Raw genomic sequence first — 12,924 nt, 5'->3', positions numbered from 1 at the left:
CCAGGTGGGCACTGAATCGCATCTCATGGCCACGGGCAGAACCCGGCCAGCACTGTGCCACAGCAGGACGCGGTGCTGCACTGCAGCGATGGCACACAGACAAAGCTCCAGGTCACGGCTCCTCCATGGGTTGTTCCCGGTGCTTATATTTAGCAGCGCTCAGATGAGAACCAGAGATACGCTTAAACAAATATTGGTGACGTTTTTTCCCCCCTCCAAGATTTGCAGTTGGCATCTGCAGCACTGTGTGAGCCAGGCGGAGGTTTTCATCTTTGCCTTGAAATTTCCCCGCTCGCTGTGAACAATAGTGTGATCCTGTTTGTTAGTCAAGTTTAATTACTCCAGCTTAAATTATGGCTGCAAGCTTAAAATAATGCTTCTGTGTAGGGGTCCTTTCCATCCAAGCGGGGATAAAATAAGCACGGCAAGAGGGATGTCCTGATGGTGACAGCCCTGATGAAGGAGCCCAGACAGCAGAGAAGAGCTCTGAGGGTGAGAAGGGAGAACTGTCACCATTGCTTGCTTCATGTTCCTGCTCCTCACCCTCCATCTGCTCTGTGGCAGCAGAGGCAGCCTGAGGACCAAGGCTCATTCAAGGACCGAGGCTCATTCTCTGCCTTGTGGGCAGAAGACAGAGAAAACAAACCACCCTTCAACCCCCTCATCCACATACAGCAGGTTCTTGCTCAGCAGAGTCCTTGGTTACCAGCAGTGTGCCCGGCAGGGCAGGGTGGGAAGCAGAGCAGTAAGGAGCTTGCTGCAGTGAACTCCAGAACGGAGCTTCCTACCTGAAATGCAGGGTGGATGTGCCAGATTCTCTTGCTGTGGCTATATTTGGGCTATGCATGCTTTTTATAAGCCTCTGCAGTACAGCCTTTACATTCTAACAACAGAGAACTTAAAACTTGTGCTCCTTATGTACATATTACTGTGCTGTCAGTGGGACCATGCTGAGCTAGGTGGACTGACAGCCTGAGCCTGTATAGTGAAACAGCAGAATTTTGCTCCAGACTTTCAGCACTGTGATTGTTTCTCTCTGCTGCTGACAGTCTTGTCCTGCTTGTTGAAGTGTTGCTGAAAGACTACTTTCCTAATCCTTGCTTTGTAATCTCCTTTTCAAATCCTCTCTTTTGCTTGTCCAATTACTTAAAACAAGCTGCTTGCTTCTTGTTTTCCAGTGCCTATTGTTTCTCCTCATTTCTTCCCCTGCCTAAACCCTTTCTCCTTGTCTGCTACTGAGATGTTGACTCTGGATACTTCCTCATGTTTCTGCCTGAGGAAGTAGTACCAGCCTCAAATAGCACCTCTGAGGAGGTATATATATTGTACAGTATAAACATCTGTACAATAGGAGCAGCCATACTGGGTCCATCTAGTCCCATATTGCGTCTCCTAGAGCGGCTGTAACAGGGCAGTGTGAAAATGAGGCAGCGTGCGGCCCAGTTCCCATCCATCTTTTCCATGGCACACGTGCTTTTGTAGACACATTATATCTTTCCCCCAAATCATACCTGGTTCCACGTTTAACATGCAAGGAGTCCTGCTCCTGCAGAGAAATAACTGTAAGTCACTCACTCTGTTTGTTAAATGAACGTGATGTCCATGAATAATTTAAACTCCTCTTCTGAAGCTTTCCTCATGATAATAACATTATGTGATTTAATCATATCCATTCTGTAATCTTGCTTGGCAAGGTAATGTCTCTATCGCAAGCTAAAGAGGTAGTCAAGATGGAACAGTGCTGTCCAACCAATACATGAGGGCAAACAGAAACCCACAGTAGGGCAGAGACTGTGAAGTAGCAAAATCACTCTTGTGTTTTCTGACAGACACCGTGGCCAAGTTTCTCAGCAATAACATGCTGGGCTGCTGTGTGTGCTGCCGGATAATCCAGACAACGATCAGACTGTGATAATAATCCCGTGCTAATAAATATTTCACAGGCTGCCGGCAGGGTCAGAATTTGATTTACAGATCAAAGTCGAAAGCCTCGTGAATGAATTCTAATTAATTCTAACTGAAGATCAAAACAGGATTGTTATTTTGTGGATGGAGTTGGAGTAAATCACTTGGTATTCCCATTCAGAACATTCTTGAAGGTAAAGTGTGTGACCTTTTAGAATCTTGTTGTTTTCTTTAAGTTCTGGAAGTTCAGAAGATTAAAAGGAAATGAGTAACAGCGAGAGATTGATGGCAAATTCTGACAGGGAGACCTGCAGCCTCCAGAAGTGCTTACCCTCTCAGAAGAGGTTACACTACCTGTGGATGCCGTGTGAGATGTATCTGTTCAAACTTGAAGGCATCTGAGCTAGATATTGCAGAGTATTGCTCTGAATCAGTAGAAGGAAGAGAAATAAGTAATGTGATGGTGCAGTTAACGTGACAAAATGCAGATGTCCTCTTCAAGATGAGAGGAATCACTTCCACATTGTAGATGTCTGCAGTTTACACATAAATCCCACTCACTGTCTGTTACAGCCCAGCTTGGCCCAGCTCAGCCATTTCCTCTGTGTGCTGCCCTTGTCAGTTCCTAATCACTTGGGAACTGCTGCCTTTTCATCTGGTGGTTTTAACATCACTCCTGCTGCCAGCACTCTATCATGCATTCCCTTGGGGTATCTTCACTGAAAGGATGAGTCTTCTCTGGTAGCACTGGAAAGGAGCAGTAGGACTGGAAGGGAACCGGGGGGCATTACTTCAGCCAAGGCCGCTGCTCTGAGTAGTGGAGCCACAGTCCCATCAGCCCAGTTCGGGAATGAACTGCTAATCTCCAGCAGCGCAGGACCAGCTGCTCCTGTGGTGCAGAGATGCTTGTGCTGGGACTGCAGGTAGCACTGGTCATTCTGTGGTTGCAGTGCTGATGGACCCAGTGAGACAAGGCAGCATAGAGTAGCCAGCGGGGATCGACAGTTAGCAGTGACTTGTGACAGTGAGTCTTAGCACAGAGGTGAGATTTTGGGCAGTAAAGTGAGAGGCCAGATGATAGTGAAGAGTGGCAACCGGCAGTACAGCCTGGCTGTGGCTGCTGGCACTGAATGAGGCTTTGGCAGTAAGAGAAGGCTGTGTGCTCCCTGTCAATAAAAAGTCACTTAGCAGTAAGATGTAATGCCTTTGCTGACACTGGTGAAGTATTTTTTGCAGCAGTGCACATCTCTGTGCTAATGGATCTCAACTTCTAAGCTCATATATGTCCTATCGTCTCAATCTCTTGGTTCCCTGGGGAATTCTACTCAACTGGACCTTAAAAGTTCCTGCTCTCTCTGCTGTACTGTATTTCTTAAGCAGAAGCGTGTGATCAAAAGCAAATTTAGCTCCTTTTCTTTCGGGTCTGAAGAGCTTACGCTTATGGCCTGGGTTCTTTCTGCTTGCTGCCTGCCTTGTTCTGCCTGCTGGCCCATCAGCAGACACCAGTTTCTGCCTTCCTTAGGTCTGTCCTTTTTTTGTGTCCCATTGTGCTAAGAAAGGCCTGAAATGAGGCTTTAAAGTAGAGAGACGTTCTCTTAGCTATGTGTGCACAGTCTGCTTGTCCTGTCCAGGGATCCCATGGGGTGGAAACCCTGGCATGAGAAGGAGCATGCTGTGAGCAAGAGGCCCTGCTCAAACCCTGGGGTTTAACATCAGCTAAAGCCTTCCATGGGAGCCAGAGTGCTGACCGCAACTAACCATTCAAGGGCAGAGATACTGCGTGAGCACAAAATGGGTTTGCTGTGATGTGCAGGCTGTCTCTGCATGAAGTGAGAAACTGCTTGGCTTAATATCATTATGGTGTTACGGTTGTGGAATCGAGAGATCTTACAGTGGCACAAGCCAAAAGGCCGCACAGGGTCTAAATGTGGGAGTTTTGTGGTGGCTCAATAGCGCAGTTGAAGACATTGGAAAACCCAGAGGTTTTCTTGCCTCTTACAAGGTGCTGGAATGCTTCTGTAGCAGAGAGCACAGCTGCATGCAGGTTGCTTATTGCAGGTAGTGCATATGGTACTGGAAAGGCTGGGCATGATAGTAGCTGTGACCTGGCAGTGAAATTACCCACGTGTGACTGATGATACATTTAGACAAAGCCCACTGAAACAGAGAAACTGAGACCAAGGAAAAAAAGCATGTTAAAAATCTATTTGAATCCAATTCTGACAGTTTATATGACTTCAGAGGAGAGCAGAGACATGAGCGTGTTGCTTATTCAGCTGATGCTGTCTTTCTGCTTGCTTCTTCCAGTGTTGTTTCTTGTTTCATTCTCTTCCTTCAGACTTTCACGTTCTGACAACAGAACGCACAGCACAGGCTCACCTGCTTTGCTCAATACAGACTGTGATCAGCGACATTCTTTCAGACTCCAGTCTGAAGCTTGCAAAGCCAATGCTTCACCCTGCCAGGCAGTGGTATGATCTGTCACATGGAAGGCTGTTATAATTCCAGTTCAGCGCAGCCAGGAGCATTTAAAGTTGAAGTAAACTCGTAATGTAAATTCACAAGGAAGTACAGATGAGATGATGATTTTTTTCCTTTAATTAAACTTGATTGAAGGTATAAGAGCTGATTCCTGCTGCTCGTCCTGCGTGTTCAAGCATCACAAGCTAAAATACATGAATATCACTTAGAGGAAGGAGCAAAAATCTCCAGGACTCATCTCACTGTGCAGCACGCAGTTCCCTGGTTGCTGATTGCCGCTCTCTGATCCCATTAATCTTGCACTCTGCTGCACGCTGGCTCTGCTTCAGCAGGACGGATGGAGAACGATGCTGCTGTAGCTGATTCTGTAGCATGATTAGGCATTTTACTGAGAAGTACGTATTCAAATTCTTTAGGCTGAAGGGGGCCTAAATCACAGATTTCTAACTTCCCAGGGAGGCGTTCTAGCCCCTGTGATACCATGTTGTCTGGTATAGGGTACTGGAACTGCATTAAAGAGAAACAAAGGAAAACACTAATGCTGTGAACTTACAGTTGCTCAAAGCATTCAATTATGCTCAATTATTATCTTGCCTTCAAACAGATGGCATATGAAGAATAAGGAAAGTTTTAACCCTACATCTTGGCATGCAGAAACAACACAGCAGAGATTCCTTTTCTTGCATGCTTATTAAGGAACTCTAGCTGGATGGGGTTGCAGGGAGCTCTGAGATCTGCAAGATAAGCTGTGCTGCCAGCAACCTGAACATACTGCTGCTCCCCTGCAGGAGTAGAGAGGGCTGTGGAAGATATTGCCGCAGAGGCACAAGGCAGAGCCCGTGTTCAAGGAGGTGGAGAAATGCAGAAGGAACACTGCAGAGAATTCTGCACAGGTTCACAGAATAATATCAACAAAGGACGTGGTAGTCTCTGGTCATCCTCATATCACATACCCATGTAAAGACATGAGAGAGAAAGGAAACTGGGAGAGGCAGGAGTGATATTCCTGCATTACTCATCAGTTTCTGTGTTGGTGCAGGTTGCAGTCTTTTTGATGCAGACCATTAACTTATTATCCATCAGCCACTCTCTCTACACGACTATTTTAACCCTCTTGGGTAAATCAGTAGGATTAATACAGGTCACTTGATTTAAATTAAAATTAATATCAGACAACACAGTTTCATTAATGCAGTTGAGAACAGTGAATAAGCTGCAGAGTTCAGCGATACAGATCCCCATGTCTCCAAGCCAGCAATCGCACATTTACATTTTAATTGTTGTTTTATTCTGAAAGGAAAATAGAAGCCCTCAGCTACCCAAAGCCTTACAATTAATCAGGCACAGAATAATCTAGTAAGACTAACAGCACCACCATCCCGGTAGCATTAAAAACAACCAACCCAACCAACCCTAAAAAAAAAAACAACAACCCCCAAAGGCAGAAGCAGCTCTTCAAAATCTGTAAGCTATCAGGGTAAGATGTCTTAATGCCAGTTCACAACCCACAAAGCAGTACGTGCATTTGCAGTAATAACTCATTGGAACTGTTAGGCGTGGCACAGATTTGAGCACATATGGTATCCCTAATTTCCCTCGCCTGCTTGAGCCTTAATTCTATAGTGCTGTTGAAGGAGCACTGGTTAAGGGATCCATCAGTATGTAGGCTCTGCTTTAAACAAAAATACTTGCCTCTGGTTTTCCAGTTGCAGATCACGACACAGCAAGTCATGGATGTATCTGCACGCTTTTGCAAGCTCGACATCCAGGTGATTTTCAGGCTGGTGCTATTTTACATGTGTTCTACACACAGAGGCCAACCCTACTCTGAATCTTTCTAACAAACTGGAACTGCAAAGTCAGATTGCTGCAGGCCTCTTTCATTAGCAGAATGAATTTCTTCAGCCATGCACCATGGCTCTGGAAGACTGGAGGACGTCCCTTACAGCCATGACATCCTTCAGACATTGTGGAGCCATCGCTGGTCATCCCATGTCAGCAGGACTGTATAGTCCCACCTACCATGTTGTCTGTGTCTTGTTCAGCTGCTCCTTTAGTGTTGACAGATGAGAAAGCAGTCACAGCATTCATCTTCTTTGCCAGATTTATGATACATGCCGTGTTCAATCTCCATACTCAATGCCTTCACATAATTAGGAATGGGCTCTCTGATCTTGTGTCCCAAACCACAACTGCCAGCAAGCAATATGCAGGCCCAGCAAAGCCACATGCCTTGGCAGGCTAACACGACTTCTGCCCTTGAGCCTGCTAAGAAAAAGCAAGTCTCACAATGCACCACAGGGAAGAGTCCTCCTGGGAACAGCTCTGCATTCTCATGGAAAGGATGGATTTATCCCCACCAACTTAGGCACTGTGTGGGCACTGATCACCGCTGCTTGGAACCCGTGTGGGAGCAAGTGGTTTTTGCCTGCCTCAAGTTTGGCATCCACGTGTACAAATGCATGGAGACTTCCCAGTTATGTGCCTGCCTTGTAAGGTCAGTTACTTCTCGTGTATCTACAGGGGTCAGACAGCCTTTGTCACATCTTTTGGTAGATGTTGGTTATGAGTTACTTTGGGCATCAGGTTACCTTCAGATATGTTCCAGCATGAACGGAAAGACATGGGCATATTTTGTTATGGATGCCAAAACTGATTTCTGGAATGAGAAGATTGGAAAAAAACTACTCATAAAACCAGTGCGTAGCTAATTATAAAGGCATTTTTAATAGTAACATGACAATAAATGTAATAAGAATGATTTAACAAAGAAAATAAGTTATCACTACTGAAGTGATGACTCATAGTCATCCTTTGGGTTTTGAGTGTAGCATAGGCTCAAATATTTAGGCCTAATTTCAGCTTGGGGAACTTGCAGTGGCTGAACCAAAGAGATGAGAAGGGAAACATTCTTGCACCATTGCTCAAAAGCAAAACAAATATTTGTGAGAAATAGAAACAACTCTCAACAGCAGTGAACAATACAGGTGCCTCTTTTTGTGGTACAGTAAAAAACTGTTTTACCCCCTGCCAGAACCAGCTCGTGTCTGAAAGCACCTGCATTGCATCCCGCAGTAGAACTGCTGTATAGTATTTGCACCCACAAACTCACAGTAACCCACTTGTAGATCTGATCTGCATGAGTCAAACAGCCTTTTCTTCAGGATTTCCAGCAGCTGGGGCTGAACTACTGCTATAACCGAACTACTGCTATAACCAAACTACTGCTATAACTGAACTGCCCGGCGCTTGGCAGTAGTGAGCAAACAGTGAAGTCCTCCCAGCCTAATGGTAGCCATCTTCCAGCTCTCCATGCGGTTTGCTGGCTTGGGTACAGTGCGGGAAAAATGCAAGAAACTGTGGGGTTGGGGAGGGCCAGAATCATAGAATCACAAGGTTGGAAAGGACCTAAAAGATCATCCAGCCCAACCATCCTCCCATTACCATTACTACCACAAACCACTAAACCATATCTTGTAGCTCCTCATCCAGACACCTGTTGAACACCACCAGGGATGGCGACTCCACCACCTCCCTGGGCAGCCATTCCAGAAACCAGTTCCCCAGGGATCCGGCATGCTGGGCAGTTTTATCCAGGACTTACTATGTATTCTCTAGGTATAAATGCTACCTAGACTGGCCTACCCTGCTGTGCTGCACTGAAACTCCAACTCAAAACCTGAGTGTAACTTCTTTAAAGTATATTCTCTGAGTATTTTAACTTAATGTGAAAACAGATATGCAAACAACTCCAACATCTAAAATTTATCACAAAACAAAGCTGAAAAAGGTTTGAATTAATACTGTCTTATTCCAGAGAAAATTAGTAATTACAAGTCCTACGGGAAAAGATAACACTGCAAATGAATCTTCCTGGATACACTCAAGGGATTTCCATTTGGTTCAAACAGTTTAGATGAATTTCAGATTTGTTTTTGACTTCAGTCTTGAAAAGATTACTGAAAACACATTCTCTTCATTTTCCTAGTGTGGGGGGAGTACACAGAAGAGGCAAAGGACATGAGTTTGAAGAAGTTCTGATCAGGTGTGTGAATTATTTTAAGGGTACACAGGGGAGCTGTGGCCTTTAAAGCTATCCAGAAGCTGACTGCACATGGCCCAAGCTGACCCTGTGGGATCTGCTCTGAGCAGTAGATGATCTCCAGAGGCCCTTTCCAAGCTAAACCTGTTCTATAACCTTATGTTACATCAGTAGAGTTTCAGGTCTTGTTACAAACTGGAAGGATGCCCAAGCCCAGAAAGCAAATACTCCTTTGAGTGCGATACAAAGCGCTGTATGGCTGCTGCAAATCATGCCCTTCCCTTCCTGGCTGTAAACATTTTGCTTTGTAAGTTATGTCACTCTGAAGAGCTATTAGGGTAAGATTACATGCACCATGTCTCCTAATGAGCTGGATTCTCATCTGTCAACAAAGCTTACTGGTTTTCCTGTAATCTTGTGAATGCACTTCTGTAGCCTGGGGTAAAACATTTTTAGTCTGCTGTTCTGCTGGTTTTGTCACATCTGCACGTGCTGCTGGTTGTGTCCCCAGTCCTGTAAACTCTGACACATTTTCTTAATTTGATGGTCACACACAGCCAGTCATACTGCAGTGCAGATATTAGTAAGGCCAAGCCACTGCATCTGAGATTGCACACGGCCTGCAGTTGTCCATCACTTAGCACTAGCTGGCTGTATTAACTTGCCTGTACTGAGCTGCTTACCTCTGACTAGAGAACATCAGCAGCTGATTCATGTTTGATTATGCTGAATGTGTATTATAAGATGCTGGTTTTGACACAAGCCCTTAATGCTGAATTTAAAGAGCGTGTCTAATGCCACCAGTGGGTTATTGACCAAAACCCTTTTGTCTGTGGGGACAGACAACTGATGAAGTCTGTGTGCAGACTTGGAACAAATGAACCCCTAACGGCCAAGGAACCAATTAATTTGCAGATGATTTATTATGAAGTTACTTAAAAATATCCCAAATAATTCTGAATTTAAACAACTTCTTTACCCTTGAAGAAATTAAGAACTTCCTTTTATCCATCATTACAGTGGGCGAGTACCATGACACAGGCAAGGTATTCTTTGCTTAGGAGCAGTGGTAGAGCAAATGCCACATGTGGTATCGTAACTAACATCAGTCACTGAGGTAAGGGCAGATGCTGCCCTGGTGTGAAGGCTGTGCAATGGATATGATTTCCTCCTGTCCTTCCTGCCATGGCACCTCGCAGTCCTTTCTGTGGGCAGGAAGGGGAGGCCTGCCAGCTCAGCACAGGGACAGAGCTCCTCTGTTTCATAACTGATGTATTTTGCAGAGAAGCCGAAGAGAAGACCAGGTGTCACTCCAAGAATCCGGAAATGTGACTAATTTTATCTAATATATTGGGGCAAAACTGGATAATAAAGTCTGAAAAAACTGACTTGATGTAACAGTCTTTTTAAAGGCATCTTTAACATATTAAATACGTACTTACGTGACTCGGATACGGAAAATTAAACCGTATGAATAACCTCATGCAGATTCATAAGCTGCATGGATATTTGATGGAAAAGGCTTATAGGTTTAGGTTATTCAATAAAGCTTTTGTTGGAACAGAATTAAATTAGGATATAATGACATTTTCATATTAAAATTAAGCAAGTTTAAAAGAAGAAGTGAGAAAAAAGTCTAGTCAAGGCAAGGCAAGGTAATCTCTACACAGTCAGATGCTGCCCACGGGGCAACGGGCTCCATGGCTGTGGGTCATGGCTGTTCATTGTCTTCCCAAACCCTTGGGAGGGAAATTAGTCTCTGCAATATCAGATCATTATATAATTTCTTATCTACATTTATGAGAAATACCCGTCTTTAATTAGTAACACAAATGAAACTGGAATAAACTATTAAACGAACGTCATACAGGTAAAAATCTTAACCAGTTTTCCTAATGAAATCTGTGAAAAGCTGACACAGAATCATAGAATTACTCAGGTTGGAAAAGACCTTAAAGATCATTGAGTCCAACCACAACCTAACCACATCACCCTACTGACAAGGCTCTGCTAAATCATGTCCCTGAGCACCACATCCAAATGGCTTTTAAACACATCCGGGGATGGTGACTCAACCATCTCCCTGGGGAGCCTATTCCAGTGCTTAACAACTCAATGTACACTGAAGAAGGAATTAAGACATCTATGCAAACCTCCATGTACATCAGCTAAGAAAGCAGGACTAATTCTCCCAAAGTCTCATACACACAGCAGGGCAGTGGTGGCAGTGGGAGTTAAAGGGGCCGTGCAGTTTCTTTAATGCAGGGGATGTATCGCTGTGGTGCACTGCAGAGGGCATGCAGTAATTTCTGGCGTGGCTGCAGAGGGAGGTGCACGTCTCCCGGGCACTGCTGACGCAGACGCTGTCAGTGGGGTGGGAGGATTGCTGGGTACCGGTCTCATTCTGTCTGTGGGTCTGCTCAGGTGCTGATGGATTATTAAACCATGCACCTCTGCTGCAGCGTACACTGGCAGCTGTTACACAATTTGCATTAAATCAGTGATTTTCTAATCACAAGGAGAGAGATCCATGAGTACCTGACAAAGCATCATCACTTAAAGGTTTTCAGCCTCCGAGCACACCGATTTATACTGACGTAGAGACAACCCGCTTCCTGAAAACTGTACTCGGGTGTTTAAATTACATCACTTCCTGATCCAAGCCCTATAGCGGGATTCCTTCTGCTGTCTGTGGAGAGCAGACAGTGCCATTACACACAGCTTGCACCTGCGCTGTGTAAAGAAGGTTTCTGAAACATGATTTCAGAACATCAAAAATGCCCACTTAGAACATGACTTCAAATGCAAACGGTGCACAGGTACCGACACCCTGAGACTTCTAACACTAAAAGTTCGTGTTTAATTTCTTGTGTTCTTAATTTCTTGTGTTCTTAATCAGTTCTGTGGGCCCCAGATTAACACTGAACTAAGCAACCGCACTGCCCCAAAGGATTGGTAAAAACTCAGATGATGAGAACACAGAAATAGCAGATCCCTTTTTGCAGTAGGAAACCAAGGAGCAACTGAAGTAGACACTTTGGAGCACACTTGCTCCAGGATCACAGTTTTACCTTGCAGGAAGTGATGATGAACTTGGTGTGCAGAGGACTAAGAGAGGAAAGAAAGTACTTTTAAAGCACTTGATTACATTCAAAATATTTTTAAAAATGCACCTACCGTGTTAAGTTTCAGCTGGTTCTTTGAATGACTTGTTATGAAGTGTCCGAGGACTCATTTATACACAGAACGTGTTTGGCACCACTTACTGCGCACTTCAGAACTAACCAGGCTGCTGGCTGCCATGTCTTCAGTGATGTGGTAAGCAGGGCTGCTCCCTGCTGCCTGTGTGTTCGCTCTTGCAGGGCCATGAAGCAACACGATCACCAGGAGGCAAAGGTGAAAAAACAGGATGGAAAACTATCATGAGCATTTAAAACTTCTTTTTCATGCTGAGAAAGGTGTCAGTTCATTTTATATCAGGGTATCCCTACAAGTAGGACAGCTAAAGCTGACTTCTGATTCCAGACCAAAGAGTGCTGACTTTGATCTCATGTAGATCTGCAGTTTTATCTGGATAATGTTTAGATGTAGAGCAACTTATAATTACCAGCAGTGATCTGTCTGTAATGAATTTATTTTTATTTATGCTATTACTAAATTCTGCAAAAATTAATTGTGCTCTTTTGCAATCTGTTTCTTCCCATGCGTATTTCTACAGTAAGTCAATTAAAACAAATTCTGTTCCTTGGATTTTTCTCTTGCTAGGTCTTCCTGTGCAGGTAGCACTGACTGCATGTACAGAGCGCTACCATGCAGGCTACCTATGCTCATAGCACACAATAATTTGTAGGATAACTTGAGAACATTCTGAACCTTAAAGGGATAATATCACAGCTGCTATTTTCAGTGCAAATGAAACAATAACATTCACCTGCAGTGCATGTCAGAGGACTCATTGCCTTGTCAGCAGTACCTGGTACAGCATGCTTTACAAAAGCTTGACAGTGGTAAAATGGATGAAAGAATCTAAATGAAGAATTTGGCAAATGGGTTGCTGTTAAAAATCAGTGGTGGCTTAAGTAAAATTAACAAAGAGCCTCAGAAAGTCACTTGGTTTCTGCTTACTGACCTTTCAGCAATCCCATCATCCTTATGCTTTGGGACATCTGGCGAACATACAGCATTAAGCCAGGCAACGCCAACACGACCTCAAGGGCACTCTTCACAACAGGAAATACAATAGCAGTTTAAATGCCTTTCGGTCACTGTCCTGTTCAATGCAAAGAATGCCTGCATTTTAATCACTCTGCAGGAAATGTTATGCTGGATTTCTTCTTCCGCCTCACTTATCCCATCTGTGCTGTTTTCTTGTTAATTTAAGGGAAGCCAAAAGGGAAATTTTCACTACCCTTCAGTCCCCGCTATGCTGTTCTCATTGCCCCAAGCCACAGCTGTTAGCAGCAGAAGAGAAACCACCACGAGCCCCGTGACTTCCC

This window comes from Coturnix japonica, chromosome 1, assembly GCF_001577835.2.
Source record: "Coturnix japonica isolate 7356 chromosome 1, Coturnix japonica 2.1, whole genome shotgun sequence".
Classification (NCBI taxonomy): Eukaryota; Metazoa; Chordata; class Aves; order Galliformes; family Phasianidae; genus Coturnix; species Coturnix japonica.
The sequence above is the reverse complement of the archived record's forward strand: the minus strand, read 5'-3'. Positions refer to the sequence as shown.